The sequence below is a fragment of the Zingiber officinale genome, chromosome 11B (genome assembly GCF_018446385.1).
Source record: "Zingiber officinale cultivar Zhangliang chromosome 11B, Zo_v1.1, whole genome shotgun sequence".
Lineage (NCBI taxonomy): Eukaryota > Viridiplantae > Streptophyta > Magnoliopsida > Zingiberales > Zingiberaceae > Zingiber > Zingiber officinale.
The window spans coordinates 66,554,798-66,575,781 of NC_056007.1; the positions used below are offsets into that span (position 1 = coordinate 66,554,798).

The 20,984-nt window shown below is 40.4% G+C and overlaps 2 non-coding genes across 2 annotated transcripts; both read right to left on the reverse strand.

The window, feature by feature from the left end:
- Positions 1-970: 970 nt before the first annotated feature.
- LOC122035487 lies at positions 971-1,076 on the reverse strand. The gene has a single exon (XR_006127036.1). It is a non-coding gene; the product is annotated as a small nucleolar RNA R71 (small nucleolar RNA).
- Positions 1,077-17,377: 16,301 nt separating this feature from the next.
- LOC122035540 lies at positions 17,378-17,483 on the reverse strand. Its single transcript, XR_006127088.1, has one exon. It is a non-coding gene; the product is annotated as a small nucleolar RNA R71 (small nucleolar RNA).
- Positions 17,484-20,984: the final 3,501 nt, after the last annotated feature.

Below are 20,984 nucleotides of genomic sequence, written 5' to 3' on the forward strand. Positions count from 1 at the left end.
ACAAGATTTCACAGGGATCTTCTCCGTTTAGTGCTTAAGGATAGCAGCTTTAACTTTCGGTGAATGCATGTCGATTGACAATGAGGAAAAGATAGAACATGATACATCAAGTTCCACCACAACAAAACTGAAATCCTAGAATCCATTTCCTAAAGCTCAAGTCCCTCTAAGATTGATTCTCTCATCCTTCTCTTTCTCTCTTCAATCACTCTCATTAGTTTGCAAGCACCAAAGTCAACTTTCGACCGCCTAGAGAACTTACTTTGTGACATCTCTAGTGCTTAATCAACAGTCCATGTGGTTCGACAATCTTATATATTACTGACGACGAATTTGTGCACTTACGGTTCATAACAAGTTTTTGGTGCCGTTGCCGGGGACTATTTTCAATTAACATTAGTTGATTAGCATATGAGTTACCCTAGACATTTTTCTTTTTCCTTTGCATTTTCTTTCTTGTTTTCAATATGCACTTTCTTTCTTGCAAATTAAATTCTGCATTTTCTTTCTTGCTTTTCATATAGATTTTATTTCTTGTCTTTAATTCTTCATTTTTGTTCTTTTCTCATAATTTTTTTAGATACCATGAGTACTAACATGTCAAGCAGGTCCTTACGAGATTTCTTTGCACCCATTTCTGCAAGATTTTTATCTCCCATTGTGCAGTCTCATATCGAAGCAGAAAGTTTCCAACTAGACCTAGAGTTAATTTTCAAGATATAAGGTCACAAATTTGGAGGAGAAATATCAGAAAGTCCTTATCTACATCATGGGACATTTCTAGAACTTTGTGATATGGTGAAATTTGAAGGAGTCTCGGCGGATGCAGTTCGATTAATGACATTTCCTTTCAGTATTAAGGATAAATCAAAGACTTGATTATATTCTCTCCGTCCTTAAAGCATCACAAGTTGGGAACAATTGGAGAAGCAATTTCTGAATCATTTTTTCCCTCCAAGTAGAATGATTTATATGAGGAATTGCATCACAAATTTTGCTCAGACATATGGAGAATCATTATTTGAAGCATGGAATAGATTCAAGAGTCTACAAAGACAATGCCCTCATCATGGTTTGAAAAAATGGCTGAACCTGCACATATTCTATAGGAAAATTTCTTTCTCAGATAAGTATTTGTTAGATTCATCAGCTGGATGTTCTTTTATGGACAAGAGTGTAGATAAAGCATATACATTGATTGATCAAGTAGCATTGAACCTCCATGAATGGTCAAGCAAAAGTTGGATGCAATCTCCCTCAGAAATTCAAGAAGTACAAGCCATATATACAAGAGAGCATGTCAAACAAAATACAATTTAAACGTCCAAGAGTTTTGAAATCCACAAGTCACAGAATGAGGAGTTCAAACATTTGGGGGCAAAGATTAATATCATTGTTTCAAAATGGTTCAAACAAGATCCCCCTCCTACACAGACAGTGTCTAGTGAATAGTATAATAATTTTAAGTTGAGAAGTGGCAAGAATCATAAAGAAAAGGACTTGTTTAGAATTGAGGAGAAGAACAATAGAAGACCTCAAGAACTTAGTTTCATTACTCCAGGAAGTTCCCAAAGGCCACAAGTACCTTTCCCTCAATGATTGATCACACCTACACTAGATAAGCAAGTTGGACCTCCTCCGTGAGCTCAAAGGGAATAAGAGAAAAAGGAAATACCTTTCCCAAGACGTTCACTAAAGGTTCCTTTTCCACAAAGGCTAGTGAGGGTCAATGAAAACGTAGACTTTGGTAAATTCTGTGACACTAATATGGTTGAGTGTAGATTTCTAGATGTATATGAAGATGAGGACTTTTCATATGAGGATTGTGATGATAATGCAGTGGATAACAAGTTTTCAGATTTACCTTCTGGGTTTACAGGGTGTTATGATGAAATTGAATTTTCAGATGATGAATGTGATGTGGTAGATCAACGTAAAACTACAAATGAAGTTAGTGATCCTCCTATAGATGATTCTCCCACTGAGGATATTGATGTTGGTTTATATTTTGATGCTTGTGTTGATGATGATTTTATGAAAGGAAGTGTAGGGAGCTGTGTTGTGGAAGCAGCATCTCAAGAATCACATCCTTTATCCACACAACCTTCTGAGATTATGAGAGTTGCAAGGATTGAACACGTTGTGGACAAATGTGTAGGGAGTTGTGCATTAGAAGAAAAGCCCCAAGAATCACCACTTTTAGATGCACCACCACTTAAGCTAGAGCTAGAGCCATAATTTAATTCAGCAGAGGTCACATCCACATGTGTAGAACTTTCAGGTATCTCTTAGTAAAACAAGGTTAGTATTTTTTGTGATCTTTTGGAAAATTTTATAGAGGTACATATAATTGATTTTGTTGGATACGATTCAATTTGTGATACATACTCAGTTCATCTTAATAAGATTATAGTTCTATCTACTATAGCATGCTTGGGAGAGGTATGCTTTTCTTTTGGGTGTGGAGATTTTCATGGGGCCTATAATTGGAAGCTCGATCTGAACCATCTTCAACCACCTGAAAGAACTCTAAAGAAGACGAAGATGGAAAGAGATATACTTTACTCTGTAGCTCCTTTGATGAAATCTCTCTCTATAATAAGAGCCCTTGGTAGGAGGGTGTTGAAATATCTTACCCCTCCAAGATCGATATTTTGATGAATTTAATGAGGTGGTCGAGCTTATGACCTTAAACAAGCACTTCTTGGGAGGCAACTTAAGTTCAATTTTGCTTTCATTTTTTTTAGTTTCTTTTTAGTTTCATTTCTTTCTTTATAATAAAAATGTATCCTTTACTTAATTTTTGTTGTAAATTTTCTTTTATAGGACTCAAAGATTAGGAGGAGTGCAATTACATGATGGAGAAGTTAATGACATGGGCACACATCTTTGGTATCTTCTCTTACTATTAATCTCCTCCACATTGTTTTAGTTTTCATTGGGACAATGAAAAGTTTAACTCTGGGGGGATGCATTAGATGCATTTGGCTTAGTTTAGTTTTTACTTATTTCTTTTGCATAATAAATTTTTCCTAGTTGCATCATTCATCACATCATGATTGTTTGTTCCTTAAAGCAAAATACCAGCACATTTCATCTAGATATTTATGTTGTGTGATTTGGTATGCCAGTATGCCTATTGATATTTATTTTCCTATCCATAGTAGCATGAAGTGAGCATTGTTATTACTAGAAGAATTTGAATGTTGGCATAGTTTTAGGATCTCTTCACATTATGCTTGACTTTGATGGTAAATATTTTTGAAAATAGTCATGATTCATAGAACCGGACTAGTACTCTTGCTTCTATGGTGACCTCTCAACTACATTTTGGTTACTGGATAAACTCAGATCATGTAAGGTCATTTGGAAAAATCAATCCCAAAAAACAAATAAAAAATGAAAGTTTATTCAAGTTTGATACTTTGTAAACATTAAAAAAATAATAAGAAAAAAAATAAGGGATAAAAAAATAGTTATCGTGAGTGAAAACTAGCAATTTATCCCTTTGAGACCGAGTTAGGTTACTGGGGAAATGAATGCTATGTTTCTTTTAATACTGAGTATTCTTTTGAGACATTGTGTAGACGATGCATAGCATTTTTGAGGGGAACGAATCTTGCGTGTGGCAGGTAAGTGCCTATCGCTGGAAATATGAGGAATACAGTTAAATGAAAAATTGACTAGGCTTAGAGATTGACACTTGAAAAAGTTAAGCCACTTATTACACTGAGCACGGAGAACTTCTACTTAGGCCACATTCAAACAATTTTGGTATTATGCTCATCAATGAATCTATATGATAGGTTTATATTAATTCACTAGGGATTATTACATGCCATCTACGCACATAAATCTAGATTCCGGGTTTTGCTTGAGGACAAGCAAAGGTTTATGTTTGGGGGTGTGATACGCGTAGATTATATACACTTATATGCATGTCTTGACGCACATCTACTTGTATTTCATTAGCATAATCTATGTTTATTGCACCCTATTTCATTGTAATGTCATACTTCTTTTATATTTTGTTCGGAGATATGCTCTTTGTTTGTAAAATACCGAGAATAGGCGAATATTAATAAGGGAATTTTCCGGAATTTTTGGAAATTTTTCGGAGCTCGTATGGACGAGTTAACGGGGACAAGAACGGGGTCCGGAAAAGCCTGTTTAGGCTACCCGATTTAAGCGAGGAAAAGATTATATTTATATATCTTTTTCCTTTTTATTTCTTTATTTCTTTCCTTTGCTTTTGTCGCCGAACCCGAGCAAACCCCGCACCCTTTCCTTCTTCTTCCCGACGCCGCCGCGCACCTTCTCCTTCGGTGCCCTAACCGCCGGCCGAGCAGTTTTCTCCTCCTCTCTTCTCCTACTTCCTCCCCGAGCCGAACCTTTCTTCCTATTTGCGCCAGCGACGCCCACTGCCGCCAGCAACGCCACTGTGCCTTGCCGGCGCCCCATCCTTGTGCCCTAGCGCCGGCGATGCTCGAGCGACCGCCGACCGAGTCTCCTTTCTTCTCTTCTTGCGCCGACACTGACTCCCCGATTGTAGGCGCCTCCGATCTCCTCTTCGCGACATTTTTCTTCTGCCATAGCGCCTGTGCCATAGCTTTGAGCAACGCCGCTGTCACCCTCGACCGAGTTTCCGTCGCCGTGCCCTAGCACTGATCGGTATCGTTGAGTACTAATCTCGTAGTCTCCTCCGGATCCACTGCTGCCGATTGCCGAGCACCTGAGCATCCCAGCCGTGCCCTAGCTCCGAGTCTAACTCAGCCATCGATCGCCTCTTCTGGCCCAAGAAGGTATGGTTGTTTCCTTACCTCTCCTTGTTCTGATCTTGGCCGGTGGTTGCTGTAGTTTATCATCAGATCAGAAATTTTTGGATTTCCAGATCCCTACCACAGTGTACAGGCTTTCTTGAGATGAATTGGTTGTTGGATGGATTCATCACTGCTGGAGAAGGTGCCAAGTGTTGTGCCAGTGAGGTAACAGAGTTTGTGGGATACAAGTTTGGAATTGTTGGTATTCAGCTTTGATTTCAATTGATGTGGAATGAGGATTTCAAGGAATGACTTGTTTTGGAATCTTTGTAGGTGTTGTTAGCCATTGCAGCTCTAGCTGTGCTGTTCGTGGACGATCCATGGCTTCGGCCAACCTTCCGATCTAAAGTCATCCTTTGATGGTGAGCTATCAACAACCCATTTGAATTCGGGTAAGTTTTGAGGTTGATTCATGATGCTTAGTAGTGGATGGTAGTGAACTGGATTGGTTAAGTGGATCATTAGTTTATGTGTTCTAAGAATTTAAGTATTAATTATGAACAGAGGATTGGTTTATTTTCAGGATTTAGGTTGTTAATCTGTGCAGCTTGAGGCATGGTATAGTAAATTTTGATACATGATGTAGTAGGTCACATGATCAATTATAGGATTAAAGGGTTATTTGATTAGGGTTTTCCCTAATTAGGTTAAGTTGAGATTTAGCTAGTTGTTTGCATATATAATTAGCTAAATTATAATCCTGTGATTGATACAGGACTTTGGTTTGAGACGAGACGTTGGATTTGACTGGATTGGACCTGCGATTTGAGGCGGGTACCTCTTGACTTATCTTTTATGATATTGTCATTGGATATGTATAGTATTTTATAACTACATGCAATGAACATGTTTGCCTTTGGTATGTCACTGTTTGATATCCATAGCATGTTAGGTTTGTCACCTGTGATGTATCCGTGATTATATCTCGTGATTTGTTGCCATGATTATCTTGTTACCATGAGTATCTTAGTTTCTAGAGTGACATACCATGCTTACTGAGGTTAGGACTAGGATTTGGATTGTTGTTTCTGGCCTGTGTATCTAGATTATCTGATACTTAGGTTTTTGTGCCATATCAGATTTGTGTACCTCTATTTGTATATCATATATGATTCGGGTGTTTAGACCCTGATTCTTTGATCTGTGTATATTGTTGGTACATATGCTATGGAAGAGGGATATGATTTGGGTCTAGGTTGTTATACCTTAGAGGACTTGTATACCCTAGATCCGTGGATTTGACTTACTGATACTGTGGTACCCATATTATGTATATATGGATTTTCTATGCTGATCAGGATATTCCATACTTATTATGTTCGGGACATAGGATTTTGATATTCTATCTGACGTGTACTCTAGATCTTGGTATGTGACCATCGCTTTTACGAGTACCCATTTTGTATGTATGGATATGGTTATGTTGATCTTTTGCCATGCTTAGTGTCATGCATCATGATTGCATCTTTGTGCGATAATCGACTCCATTGTTGTTGAGCACATCGCCAGTTACATGGATCTGCACACACCACCACTCATGGGTTAGTGGTCGATTCGGGCGAGTGTGTTGCAGCAGGGACTTTGTTTGGCTACGTTGGTCGCTCATGGGTAGTGTGACACAACGTGTTAGCCGGCAGGGATTCCTCCCCGTGCCGGGAGTTGAGAGCATTGAGCTCCCCATTTATGATTTGGGGTCACGGGACGACAACATCCGTCCACTCGGTCACTCATCGAGAGCGATGACAGAGTGCACGGTTGTCACACCCTACCCACTCGGTCTCGCCATTTGTGTGTGAGATGGCTGACGTCAGGGGTGACCAGGACGCATCATTGACATCATATGCATTGATGCATTTATTTCTTGTGATTGTGTTTGCTGCATTTATTTGCTGCATTTGGTTGGATGCATATGTTTGACATGCATACAGGATTTAGGGCACTTTTGGTTTGACGACCCTTTTGTTTGGATAGGAGTTCCTGGTGAGTACAGCTTCCTTAGTTACCTTTCAGTTTTGCATCTTTCCTAGATATATGGTTAGGAAGCTGTATTCCATGTTTATTACTGTTAGATATATCTTACTAGGCATGTCTATTGGTATTCGCTGAGTTGTTGAACTCACCCCCGTTGATACTATCTTTTTCAGGTACCAGGTTTGGTTTTGGTGTCGCTTGGAGTATCCTGTTTGCTGGTCCCCACGTCACATCAGAGGACTTATCGGTTTCACGTATGTTTTGCTTGTTTTAATGTATCAGTTTGTTTAGCTCGGTACTCTGGTTTTATTTTTGGAGAGTTGATGTTGTTATGTGGTGTTTTGTATTTGTTATTGGTTGTGTAAGCCTAGCCGGCTAGCAGTTTTGTGTTTTGGTTTTGGTACAGCCGAGTGGGCTGCTTTATTTTATTTTTTTACTGCGTGGTTGTGTCAGCCAGAGGCTGAATTTGATATTAACTGCGTGGTGTTTGTTTTCTTTTATTGTTATTATTCCAGCCGCATGTGGCTGAGGTATATAGTGCTTGTAGAAAAGTTTCAGATTGTCCGCCGTACAGGGGAGATGCTGCCGAAATTTCTTCGGACAGAGACTCCTCTGGGGCGTGACAATTTAGTGGTATCAGAGCCGGTATACGATACTTGCTATGTGTTCTGGATTTTTGAGATTTATCTGATATCAATTTATTTGGTATCAGAGATCGACTTACGAGTCTTATTTCCGGTGTTTCGGATTTCGTGTTTTGGTCTTCTCGATGTGATTTTTTTCGGGTTTTGGGACCTGGCAGCAGCAGGACATCTCCAAGCTATAGGAGGTATGTTAGTATATACTGTTATCCTACCTTTCTATTAGTATATGCACTGTTGAGTATTACAGTTTATGACATGTATTAGCACTCTTTACTAGTACCTGTCTAGTTGATATATCATACGTTTTATGCATTAGGTAAACCACTGATGATGATCGACCTTGATAGAGGTTAAGGGTTACAGTTTCTGGTGATTTATTATATCATACACCAGTAGTTTTTAGCTTCTGTTATTATTAGTTGATTAGAAGATCGAGGCACATACCAGCCTCTGCTATTATTAGCTGGATAGTGAATAATATCAATATATTCATGCTGACTTAGCTAGTAGAATACCATATTACCTCAGTTAATTTCATCAGTAAATATTGGTTTACTCTTGTTAGATTGGTCAGTAGAAGTCTGATTTACACTTGTTGATTTGGGTAGTCGTGTATTGATATACCTTAGTTGCTTGTGGAGGATTAAGGTATTCTTGATTAGTTAGAAGATGATTGATTTAGTTTTGTTGGTTTGATCAGTAGAGGACAATTATACTCTATTTTTAGAGGTTCGAATCTTTTGATTTTTCGTGCTTAGTTGGATATTATGAGCACATTGGAGTACATGACTGTTACTGACGTGGGAAAAGACTGAATTAGCCGTATATCGTTGTTGGTTTGGTCAGTCTTTAGAGGATTGATTTATCCTATTCCGTGGGTACTTTAAATTTAGACTGTAAGTACCTTGTAGGATAACTTAGAAGGTGGCGTAGGGTTTGTGTGGTAGATTGGATTTAAAATATGTTGATTATGCATATTTATGTGGTGTGTAGATATGATTATTATGTGTTGTAGGAGTCCTGTGGTAGACTGACCGATTGCATCATTGAGCTTATGCTGATTGTATTATGGGAGGTATCACGGTGATTTATACCTATGATGTGAGTATTTTTGGTGTGTACTAATTGAAGGATTATGTCGATCATACATATGTTGTGTGTACACATGTGCCAGGTGCATTGTTGGTAGTATCATGATGATTCTACCTATGTTGAATGTAGAGTGTAAGTGTCTACATTATGTTATTAGTTGTATTACCCTGTCAATTTATTCTCCTATTAGTGGGTGACCGACCCACTAGGATGATGATACACTTGACTATGGATTTGATTTGCTTATTAGGGTGTTTATACCCTTGACTGCACACAGTGATCTGTGATAGAGTGACCTCAGGCAATCTCTAGCTAGATAATTAGGTGCTTTGGGCACTTATGTATTATTTGTGGTGGAGCGTTGCTCCCACATAGGGAGGATTTCTTGTGGTAGAGCGTTGCTCCCACATTTGTGGTATTTCGTGTGATAGAGCATTGCTCTCACACTAGAGGATATATTCTTTGGTGATTTATATCGTTGGTGATAAGATCTATTTATTGTTGAGGATCTTATGGTTAGGAATGTCTGTGATACGGACATTATGTGTCTTGGTTTTGCCATATAGGCTTACAGTGCCTTAGATGTTTTCAGAGACTTGATGATTCTGGTATTTCGAGGATGTTTGGATCGAATTCCATTGTCTTTGTTGACGATGATGTGATCTATTTCGGATCCGAGGTGAGTCACGTACACTACCTTTGCATAGATCTAGAGATGATTCGATGAGAACATCTATATGTGATTATCAGTAGTGCTGATTTGGTTGTCTTCTGTGAGATGTTTGAGACACACGGTCACCAGTAGAAGTATACCGTGGTTCCACAGGAGATCGAGGTTATTACCGTTGGGAGTAGACGGAGTCGATATAAGAGGCTCGCAACTTCCTTTGTTTGGCTCGATATTTCTGGAGATACGTTGAGGGTTTCTCACGGATTGCTATGCTACTTACACGCCTGATCAGGAAAGGCGTGAAGTTCACTTGGACTGAGGTTTGCAAGACCAGCTTATAGGAGCTGAAGCGGAGTTTAGTGTTGGCTCCGATTTTTGGTTGTACCTTCTAGAGAGGATGAATTCGTGCTCTATACCGACGCATCTCTACTGGGTTTGGACGCTGTTTTGATGCAGCACGATAGAGTAGTCTCCTATGCTTCTCGTCGGTTGAAGAAGCATGAGAAGAACTACCCTGTACATGATCTAAAGCTTGTCGCTATTATTTTTGCCATGAAGATTTGGCGACATTATTTATATGACGTTACATTTGAGATTCTCACTGACCATAAGAGTCTCAAATATCTGTTTTACTTAGAAGGAACCTAATCTCAGACAGAGGAGGTAGATGAAGTTCCTGAAGGATTTTGATTGTATCATTAGCTATCATTTGGGGAAAAGCTAATGTGGTTGTCGTTGTACTTAGACGGAAGTCTAAAGGGACTTTAGCTTGCCACCGAGTTGTGGTTACAGACTTGATTCAAGGTTTCTCCGAGTTGGGCCTTGAGGGATAAGGACAGACAGAGCAGGGTACTCTGGTTACCATGGTTGCTCAGTCGTCAATTAGGACGAGGATCCGAGAGCCCTAGGCTGCTGATCAATATTTGCAGTTTATTTGCAGCCAGATAGCTTCCGGGCAGTAGACCGAGTTCACACGAGACGAGGAGGGTGTTATACTCTTCCGAGGTAGATTATGCGTACTTCAGTCTCATCCGGTCTTATAGGAGTTACTTCCGGAGGCTCATCGCTTATGATTTGCTGTCCACCCAGGCGGTACCCGTATGCACCAAGATTTGAGGTGTTCCTATTGGTGGAACGACATGAAGGAAGACATCGCGGATTTTGTAGCTAGATGTCTTGTATGTCAGCAGGAGAGGGCTGAGCACCAGAGACCTGTCGGATTTCTATAGAGGATTCCTATTTCCCGAGTGGAAATGAGAACATATTACTATGGACTTTGTGGTGAGTTTGCCGAGGACATGACGAGACCATGACGCGATTTGGGTAATTGTTGATCAATTAACCAAATCCGTGCACTTTTTAGCTAATCGGGGGACAGATTTCCTGGATTGATTGGTAGATCTATTTTGCCGGGAGATCATCAGATCATGTGGTGTTCCGTTGATTATTATTTCGGATAGAGACCCCGATTCACGTCTCGTTTTTGACAGAGTCTGCAGCAGACCTTGGGCACGCAGCTCTGTTTCAGTACAATTTTCCATCTTCAGACAGATGGATAGTCACAGCGGACCATTCAGACTCTAGAGGACTTGTTGAAGTCTTGTGTATTGGATTTTCGGAGGCAGTTGGGAGGACCATTTGCCATTGGTAAAGTTCGCCTACAACAATGGTTTGCATTCGACGATCCAAATGCCACCGTTGAAGTGTTGTATGGTAGGCCTTGTCGGACACCCACCCTCTGGATGAGGTTGGGAAGGCCTAGTTGTTGGGACCTCATAGAGTCTAGCATGAGGCAGAGTTGGTCCGTACTATTAGACAAAGGATGTCAGAGGTATAAGACTGCCAAAAGAGTTAGGTAGACCAGAGTCGGAGACTCTAAGAGTTCTCTGGAGGCGACCATATATATATTTTTTTTTGCGAGTTTCACCCACGAAAGGGGGTGAAAAGATTGGCCTCAGAGGTAAGCCAGCTCCGCGATATATTGGACCTTTCTAGATCTTGGAGAGGATTGGAGCGGTAGCATACTGGCTAGCACTACCACCGTCCTTGGTAGGCGTGCACGATAGATTCCACGTATCTATGCTGGGTAGATACGTACCTGACCCGACACATGTGCTGATAGATGTCTTAGTTTCAGTTCAGCCTGACGTCACTTATGAGGAGATTCTGGTACGGATTCTGGACTGGAAAGAGAGTCAGTTGAGGAACAAGACTGTTCGGCTGGTTAAAGTCGGATGGTAGTATTATTCGGACGAGGAGGCTACTTGGGAGCTCGAGGATACTATCCGAGCTCGATATCCCCATCTTTTCACTTGAGGTATGTGATTTATTTACCGTTCAGCATTTATACTCTGTATCTGTTGTTGCTGATGGTAGATAACGAAATTTGGGGACCAAATTTTTATAAGTGGGGGAGAATGTAAAATACCGAGAATAGGCGAATATTAATAAGGGAATTTTTCGGAATTTTTGGAAATTTTTCGGAAATTTTTCGGAGCTCGTATGGACGAGTTAACGGGGACAAGAACGGGGTCCGGAAAAGCCTGTTTAGGCTACCCGATTTAAGCGAGGAAAAGATTATATTTATATATCTTTTTCCTTTTTATTTCTTTATTTCTTTCCTTTGCTTTTGTCGCCGAACCCGAGCAAACCCCGCACCCTTTCCTTCTTCTTCCCGACGCCGCCGCGCACCTTCTCCTTCGGTGCCCTAACCGCCGGCCGAGCAGTTTTCTCCTCCTCTCTTCTCCTACTTCCTCCCCGAGCCGAACCTTTCTTCCTATTTGCGCCAGCGACGCCCACTGCCGCCAGCAACGCCACTGTGCCTTGCCGGCGCCCCATCCTTGTGCCCTAGCGCCGGCGATGCTCGAGCGACCGCCGACCGAGTCTCCTTTTTTCTCTTCTTGCGCCGACACTGACTCCCCGATTGTAGGCGCCTCCGATCTCCTCTTCGCGACATTTTTCTTCTGCCATAGCGCCTGTGCCATAGCTTTGAGCAACGCCGCTGTCACCCTCGATCGAGTTTCCGTCGCCGTGCCCTAGCACTGATCGGTATCGTTGAGTACTAATCTCGTAGTCTCCTCCGGATCCACTGCTGCCGATTGCCGAGCACCTGAGCATCCCAGCCGTGCCCTATCTCCGAGTCTAACTCAGCCATCGATCGCCTCTTCTGGCCCAAGAAGGTATGGTTGTTTCCTTACCTCTCCTTGTTCTGATCTTGGCCGGTGGTTGCTGTAGTTTATCATCAGATCAGAATTTTTTTTGGATTTCCAGATCCCTACCACAGTGTACAGGCTTTCTTGAGATGAATTGGTTGTTGGATGGATTCATCACTGCTGGAGAAGGTGCCAAGTGTTGTGCCAGTGAGGTAACAGAGTTTGTGGGATACAAGTTTGGAATTGTTGGTATTCAGCTTTGATTTCAATTGATGTGGAATGAGGATTTCAAGGAATGACTTGTTTTGGAATCTTTGTAGGTGTTGTTAGCCATTGCAGCTCTAGCTGTGCTGTTCGTGGACGATCCATGGCTTCGGCCAACCTTCCGATCTAAAGTCATCCTTTGATGGTGAGCTATCAACAACCCATTTGAATTCGGGTAAGTTTTGAGGTTGATTCATGATGCTTAGTAGTGGATGGTAGTGAACTGGATTGGTTAAGTGGATCATTAGTTTATGTGTTCTAAGAATTTAAGTATTAATTATGAACAGAGGATTGGTTTATTTTCAGGATTTAGGTTGTTAATCTGTGCAGCTTGAGGCATGGTATAGTAAATTTTGATACATGATGTAGTAGGTCACATGATCAATTATAGGATTAAAGGGTTATTTGATTGGGGTTTTCCCTAATTAGGTTAAGTTGAGATTTAGCTAGTTGTTTGCATATATAATTAGCTAAATTATAATCCTGTGATTGATACAGGACTTTGGTTTGAGACGAGACGTTGGATTTGACTAGATTGGACCTGCGATTTGAGGCGGGTACCTCTTGACTTATCTTTTATGATATTGTCATTGGATATGTATAGTATTTTATAACTACATGCAATGAACATGTTTGCCTTTGGTATGTCACTGTTTGATATCCATAGCATGTTAGGTTTGTCACCTGTGATGTATCCGTGATTATATCTCATGATTTGTTGCCATGATTATCTTGTTACCATGAGTATCTTAGTTTCTAGAGTGACATACCATGCTTACTGAGGTTAGGACTAGGATTTGGATTGTTGTTTCTGGCCTGTGTATCTAGATTATCTGATACTTAGGTTTTTGTGCCATATCAGATTTGTGTACCTCTATTTGTATATCATATATGATTCGTGTTTAGACCCCGATTCTTTGATCTGTGTATATTGTTGGTACATATGCTATGGAAGAGGGATATGATTTGGGTCTAGGTTGTTATACCTTAGAGGACTTGTATACCCTAGATCCGTGGATTTGACTTATCGATATTGTGGTACCCATATTATGTATATATGGATTTTTCTATGTTGATCGGGATATTCCATACTTATTATGTTCGGGACATAGGATTTTTGATATTCTATCGACTGTGTACTCTAGATCTTGGTATGTGACCATCGCTTTTACTACCCATTTTGTATGTATGGATATGGTTATGTTGATCGGTTTTGCCATGCTTAGTGTCATGCATCATGATTGCATGCTTGCGATAGTCGACTCCATTGTTGTTGAGCACATCGCCATTACATGGATCTGCACACACCACCACTCATGGGTTAGTGGTCGATTCTGTGAGTTAGAGGACTTTGTTGGCTCGTTGGTCCGCTCATGGGTAGTGTGACACAACGTGTTAGCCGGCAGGGATTCCTCCCGTCATCGTGTACGGGAGTTGAGAGCATTGAGCTCCCCATTTATGATTTGGGGTCACGGGACAGGAGTACCGACAAGATCCCGTCCACTCGGTCACTCATCGGGAGCGTGACGACAGAGTGCACGGTTGTCATGCCCTACCCACTCGGTCTCGCCATTTGTGTGTGAGATGATTGCCAAGACGCATCATTGACATCATATGCATTGATGCATTTATTTCTTGTGTTTGTTTATTTATTGCATTTGGTTGGATGCATATGTTTGACATGCATACGAGATTTAGGCACTTCGGTTTGATGACCCTTTTGTTTGGATAGGAGTTCTGGTGAGTACAGTTTCCTTAGTTACCTTCAGTTTTGCATCTTTCCTAGATATATGGTTAGGAAGCTGTATTCCATGTTTCTGTTAGATATATCTTACTAGGCATGTCTATTGGTATTTGAGTTGTTGAACTCACCCCCGTTGATACTATCTTTTTCAGGTACCAGGTTTGGTTTTGGTGTCGCTTGGAGTATCCTGTCTGCTGGTCCCCACGTCACATCAGAGGACTTATCGGTTTCACGTATGTTTTGCTTGTTTTAATGTATCAGTTTGTTTAGCTCGGTACTCTGGTTTTATTTTTGGAGAGTTGATGTTGTTATGTGGTGTTTTGTATTTGTTATTGGTTGTGTAAGCCTAGCCGGCTAGCAGTTTTGTGTTTTGGTTTTGGTACAGCCGAGTGGGCTGCTTTATTTTTTTTTTTACTGCGTGGTTGTGTCAGCCAGAGGCTGAATTTGATATTAACTGCGTGGTGTTTGTTTTCTTTTATTGTTATTATTCCAGCCGCATGTGGCTGAGGTATATAGTGCTTGTAGAAAAGTTTCAGATTGTCCGCCGTACAGGGGAGATGCTGCCGAAATTTCTTCGGACAGAGACTCCTCTGGGGCGTGACATTGTTTGTTTTTAATGACAGGACGCTATTTGGAGCGAAAATGGAGCAAAAATGCACATAGGAGCTTGGGTCGTGTAGGCCACACGGTCGTGTGGCCATTAGCATGTTCAGGTCGTGCCAAATGGAACGACCGTGCCTGGAATCCAGATTTAAAGAGGGCCACGATCGTATGAGACACACGGCCGTGCCAACATCCCATGGCCAAGCAACACACGGCCGTGCCAAATGCCACGACCGATCCAACGATCTAGAGGAGAGAAAGGTCACGACCGTGTGAATCCACACGGCCATGTGACCTCGGTAGAGAAGAAAACGGCTACGGCCTTGTGAGCCACATGGCCATGTGACTCAACACGAGAAGAAGTCGTGTGAGGTCGTGTGGATTCCACACGACCGTGTGAAGAAGAACACGGGACGTGCCACGCCAAAACAAGGTTGTGCTGAATTCTGGGTAGATTGCAGACCATTCATAATTTGGCCATAACTTTGTGTTCCATTGGAGTTTCAGGATGTTCTTTATACCAAAACATAGCTAACTTCAACATCTACAACTTTGCTTCAGATCCAACAGAGAGAAAGCATTGTCTGCCCATGCTAAATGGCACAGTCATGCCTCCCAACCGCGGGTTCAACTGGACCTGCGCCCAGACTGCAGACCAAAGTTTGAACCGCCATAACTTTCAGCTTGGTTGGAGCCAGGACTCTATCCAAGTATCAGATTGAAGATAATTTCGAGAGATACAACTTTGATTGAGGGTAAATCACGAGAAAACCTGGTTTAATGGGTGAAAAACTCGGTTTACCGGACCCCTGTAATCTTGGTTTTCCTGGGCAGCTTGGAGGATGTATAAAAAGGTCAAGAACCCTATTTTTGGGGCATCTTTGGTTCGGGACTTCATTCCTTTTATCGGGAAAGGGTTCTCCCCTTCGAGAGAAACCCTAGAGCTTAATTCACCATCATCCCTTGACGTTCCGTCCATCTCCAGAGCAAGGAGGCATCACCAAGACATCGGTAACCTCGGCAAGCATCTCTTCTTCCCCTTCTTCTCACATCAAGGGTTGTAAGTATGCTTTACTTTATATTTTGGGATTTTTCTTCCCTCACAATGGAGTAGATCTCCTTTTCTATGGATGTAGGAAGTAGTTTTGGATAGGGTTTGATGTAAGACTCACGTTTATGCCTTTACTTATTGGATGATTTTTCTTGCTTTGTTTCTATTTGATATGCATGAGACTTGCTGAGATTATCTCGTCATATTGATCGATTGTATAGGAATTGCTAATTTCATAAAGAGAGGATCTTAGATCGTACGCCCGAGGGGCCTTAGTAATAGGGGTAACCCGTTCACGGACATCAAGGATACTCCCTTGAAAGAAGAGGCAACTTCTCCATAAGGAAGTAATAGACCGAACTAAACCCTTATCTCTATCCTTAATGATACCGATTGGATTTGCATTCTTGTGATCTACCAAGGTGCCCTTGTACAGGGGTTAACCGTAACAGGATTTCACAGGGATCTTCTCCGTTTAGTGCTTAAGGATAGCGGCTTTAACTTCCGGCGAATGCATGTCGATTGATAATGAGGAAAAGATAGAATATGATACATCAGGTTCCACCACAATGAAACCGAAATCCTAGAATCCATTTCCTAAAGCTCAATTCTCTCTAAGATCAATTCTCTCATCCTTCTCTTTCTCTCTTCAATCACTCTCGTTAGTTTGCAAGCTTCAAAGCCAACTTTCGGCTGTCTAGAGAACTTACTTTGTGACATCTCTAGTGCTTAATCAACGGTCCTTGTGGTTCGACAATCTTATATATTACTGACGATGAATCCATGCACTTGCGGTTCGTAACAAGTTTTTGGCGGCGTTGCCGGGGACTATTTTTTATTAACATTAGTTGATTAGCACATGAGTTACCCTAGACATTTTTCTTTTTCCTTTGCATTTTCTTTCTTGCTTTTCATATAAAATTTTATTTCTTGTATTTAATTCTTTATTTTTGTTTTTTTCTCATAATTTTTTTAGATACCATGAGCACTAGCATGTCAAGCAGGTCCTTAAGAGATTTCTCTGCACCCATTTCTACAAGATTTTTATCTCCCATCGTGCAGTCTCATATCGAAGCAGAAAGTTTCCAACTAGACCCAGAGTTAATTTTCATGATACAAGGTCACAAATTTGGAGGAGGAATATTATAAAGTCCTTATCTACATCATGAGACATTTCTAGAACTTTGTGATATGGTGAAATTTGAAGGAGTCTCGGCGGATGCAGTTCGATTAATGACATTTCCTTTCAGTATTAAGGATAAAGCAAAGACTTGATTATATTCTCTCCATCCTCAAAGCATCACAAGCTGGGAATAATTGGAGAAGCAATTTCTGAATCATTTTTTTCCTCCAAGTAGAATAATTTATATGAGGAATTACATCATAAATTTTGCTCAGACATATGGAGAATCATTATTTAAAGCATGAAATAGATTCAAGAGTCTACAAAGACAGTGCCCTCATCATGGTCTGGAAAAATGGCTGACCCTGCACATATTCTATAGGGGAATTTCTTTCTCAAATAAGTGTTTGTTAGATTCATCAGCTGGAGGTTCTTTTATGGACAAGAGTGTAGATGAAGCATATGCATTGATTGATCAAGTAGCATTGAACCTCTATAAATGGTCAAGCAAAAGTTAGATGGAATCTCCCTCAAAAATTCAAGAAGTACAAGCCATATATACAAGAGAGCATGTCAAATAAAATATAATTCAACCATCCAAGAGTTTTGAAATCCATAAGTCATAGAATGGGGAGTTCAAACATTTGGGCGCAAAGATTGATATCATTGTTTCAAAATGGTTCAAACAAGATCCCCATCCTACACAGACAGTGTCTAGTGAACAATGTAATAATTTTAAGTTGAGAAGTGGAAAGAATCATGAAGAAAAAGATTTGTTTAGAATTGAGGAGAAGAACAATAGAAGACCTCAAGAACTCAGTTTCATTACTCCAGGAAGTTCCCAAAGGCCACAAGTACCTTTCCCTGAATGATTGATCACACCTACACTAGATAAGCAAGTTGGACCTCCTCCGTGAGCTCAAAGGGAATATGAGAAAAAGGAAGTACCTTTCCCAAGACCTTCACTAAAGGTTCCTTTTCTACAAAAGCTAGTGAGGGTCAATGAAAACGAAGACTTTGGCAAATTCTATGACACTAATATGGTTGAGTGTAGATTTCTAGATGTATATGAAGATGAGGACTTTTCATATGAGAATTGTGATGATAATGCAGTGGATAACAAGTTTTCAGATTTACCTTCTGGGTTTATAGGGTGTTATAATGAAATTGAATTTTCAGATGATGAATGTGATGTGGTAGATCAACTTAAAACTACAAATGAAGTTAGTGATCCTCCTATAGATGATTCTCCCACTGAGTATATTGATGTTGGTTTATATATTGATGCTTGTGTTGATGATGATTTTATGAAAGGAAGTGTAGGGAGCTGTGTTGTGGAAGCAGCATCTCAAGAATCACCTCCTTTATCCACACAACCTTTTGAGATTATGAGAGTTGCAAGGATTGAACATGTTGTGGACCATTGTGTAGGGACTTGTGAAATAGAAGAAAAGCCCCAATAATCACCACTTTTAGAGGCACCACCACTTAAGCCAGAGCTAGATCCATAATTTAATTCAGCAGAGGTCACATCCACATGTTTAGCACTTTCAGGTATCTCTCAGTAAAGCAAGGTTAGTATTTCTTATGATCTTTTAGAAAATTTTATAGAGGTACCTATAATTGATTTTGTTGGATGTGATTCAATTTGTGATACATACTCAGTTCATCTTAATAAGATTCTAGTTCTATCTAATATAGCATGCTTGCGAGAGGTATGGTTTCTTTTGGGTGTGCAGATTTTCATGAGGCCTATAATTGGAAGCTCGATCTGAACCATCTTCAACCACCTGAAAGAACTCTAAAGAAGACGAAGATGGAAAGAGTTATTCTTTACTCTGTAGCTCCTTTGATGAAAGCTCTCTCCATAATAAAAGCCCGTGGTAGGGGGTGTTGAAATATCTTACCCCTCCAAGAGCGAGATTTCGATGAATTTAATGAGGTGGTCGAGCTAATGACCTTAAACAAGCGCTTCTTGGGAGGCAACCCAAGTTCAATTTTGCTTTCATTTTTTTTAGTTTCTTTTTAGTTTCATTTCTTTCTTTATAATAAAAATGCATCCTCTACTTAATTTTTGTTGACAATTTTCTTTTATAGGACTCGAAGATTCGGAGGAGTGCAATTTCATGATGGAGAAGTTAATGACATGGGCATGCATCATTTGGTAACTTCTCTTACTTTTAATCTCCTCCACATTGTTTTAGTTTTCATTGGGACAATGAAAAGTTTAAGTCTGGGGGGATGCATTAGATGTATTTGGCTTAGTTTAGTTTTTGCTTATTTCTTTTGCATAATAAATTTTTCCTAGTTGCATCATTCATCAAATCATGATTTTTTGTTCCTTTAATCAAAATACTAGCACGTTTCATCTAGATATTTATGTTGTGTGATTTGGTATGCCAGTATGCCTATTGATCTTTATTTTCTTATCCATAATAGGATGAAGTGAGCATTTGTATTACTAGAAGAATTTGAATGTTGGCCTACTTTTAGGATCTCATCACATTATGCTTGACTTTGATGGTAGATATTTTTGAAAATAGTCATAATTCATAGAACCAGACTAGTACTCTTGCTTCTATGGTGACCTCTCAACTACATTTTGGTTCTGGATAAACTCAGATCATGTAAGGTCATTTGGAAAAATCAATCCAAAAAAAAAATGAAAAATAAAAGTTTATTCAAGTTTGATACTTTGCAAACATTAAAAAAAATAATAAGAAAAAAAATAAGGGATAAAAAAATAGTTATCGTGAATGGAAACTAGCAATTTACCTCTTTGAGACCGAGTTAGGTTACTGAGGAAATGAATGCTATGTTTCTCTTAATACTGAGTATTCCTTTGAGACCTTGTGTAGACGATGCATAGCATTTTTTAGGGGAACGTACCTTGCGTGTGGCAGGTAAGTGCCTATCACTGGAAGTATGAGGAACACAGTTAAATGAAAAATTGACTAGGCTTAGAGATTGACACTTGAAAAAGTTAAGCCACTTATTACACTGAGCACAGAGAACTTCTACTTAAGCCACACTCAAACAATTTTGGTATTATGCTCGTCAATGAAACTATATGATAGGTTTATATTGATTCACTAGGGATTATTACATGCCATCTGTGCACATAAATCTAAATTATGGGTTTTGCTTGAGGACAAGTAAAGGTTTAAGTCTGGGGGTGTGATGTGCGTAGATTATATACACTTTTATACATGTCTTGACGCACATCTACTTGTATTTTATTAGCATAAACTATGTTTATTGCACCCTATTTCATTATAATGTCATACTTCCATTATATTTTGTTCGGAGATCTGCTCTTTGTTTGTTTTTAATGACAGGACGCTATTTGGAGTAAAAATGGAGCAAAAAACGCACACAGGAGCTTGGGTCGTGTAGGCCACACGGTTGTGTGGACATTAGCATGTTCAAGTTGTGCCAAATGGCACGACCGTGCCTGGAATCCAGATTTAAAGAGGGCCACGGCCGTGTGAGACACACGGCCGTGCCAACATCTCGTGGCAAAGCAACACACGGCCGTGCCAAATGGCACGATCGAGCCAATGATCCATAGGAGAGAAAGGTCACGACCGTGTGAATCCACACGGCCATGTGACCTCGGCAGAGAAGAAAAAGGTCACGATCGTGTGAGCCACACGACCATGTGACTCAACCTGAGAAGAAGCCGTGTGAGACCGTGTGGATTCCACATGGCCGTGTGACGAAGAACACCGGACGTGCCACGCCAAAACAGAGTTGTGCTAAATTCTAGGCAGATTGCAGACCGTTCATAATTTGGCCATAACTTTGCGCTCCATTGGAGTTTCAGGATGTTCTTTATACTGAAACATAG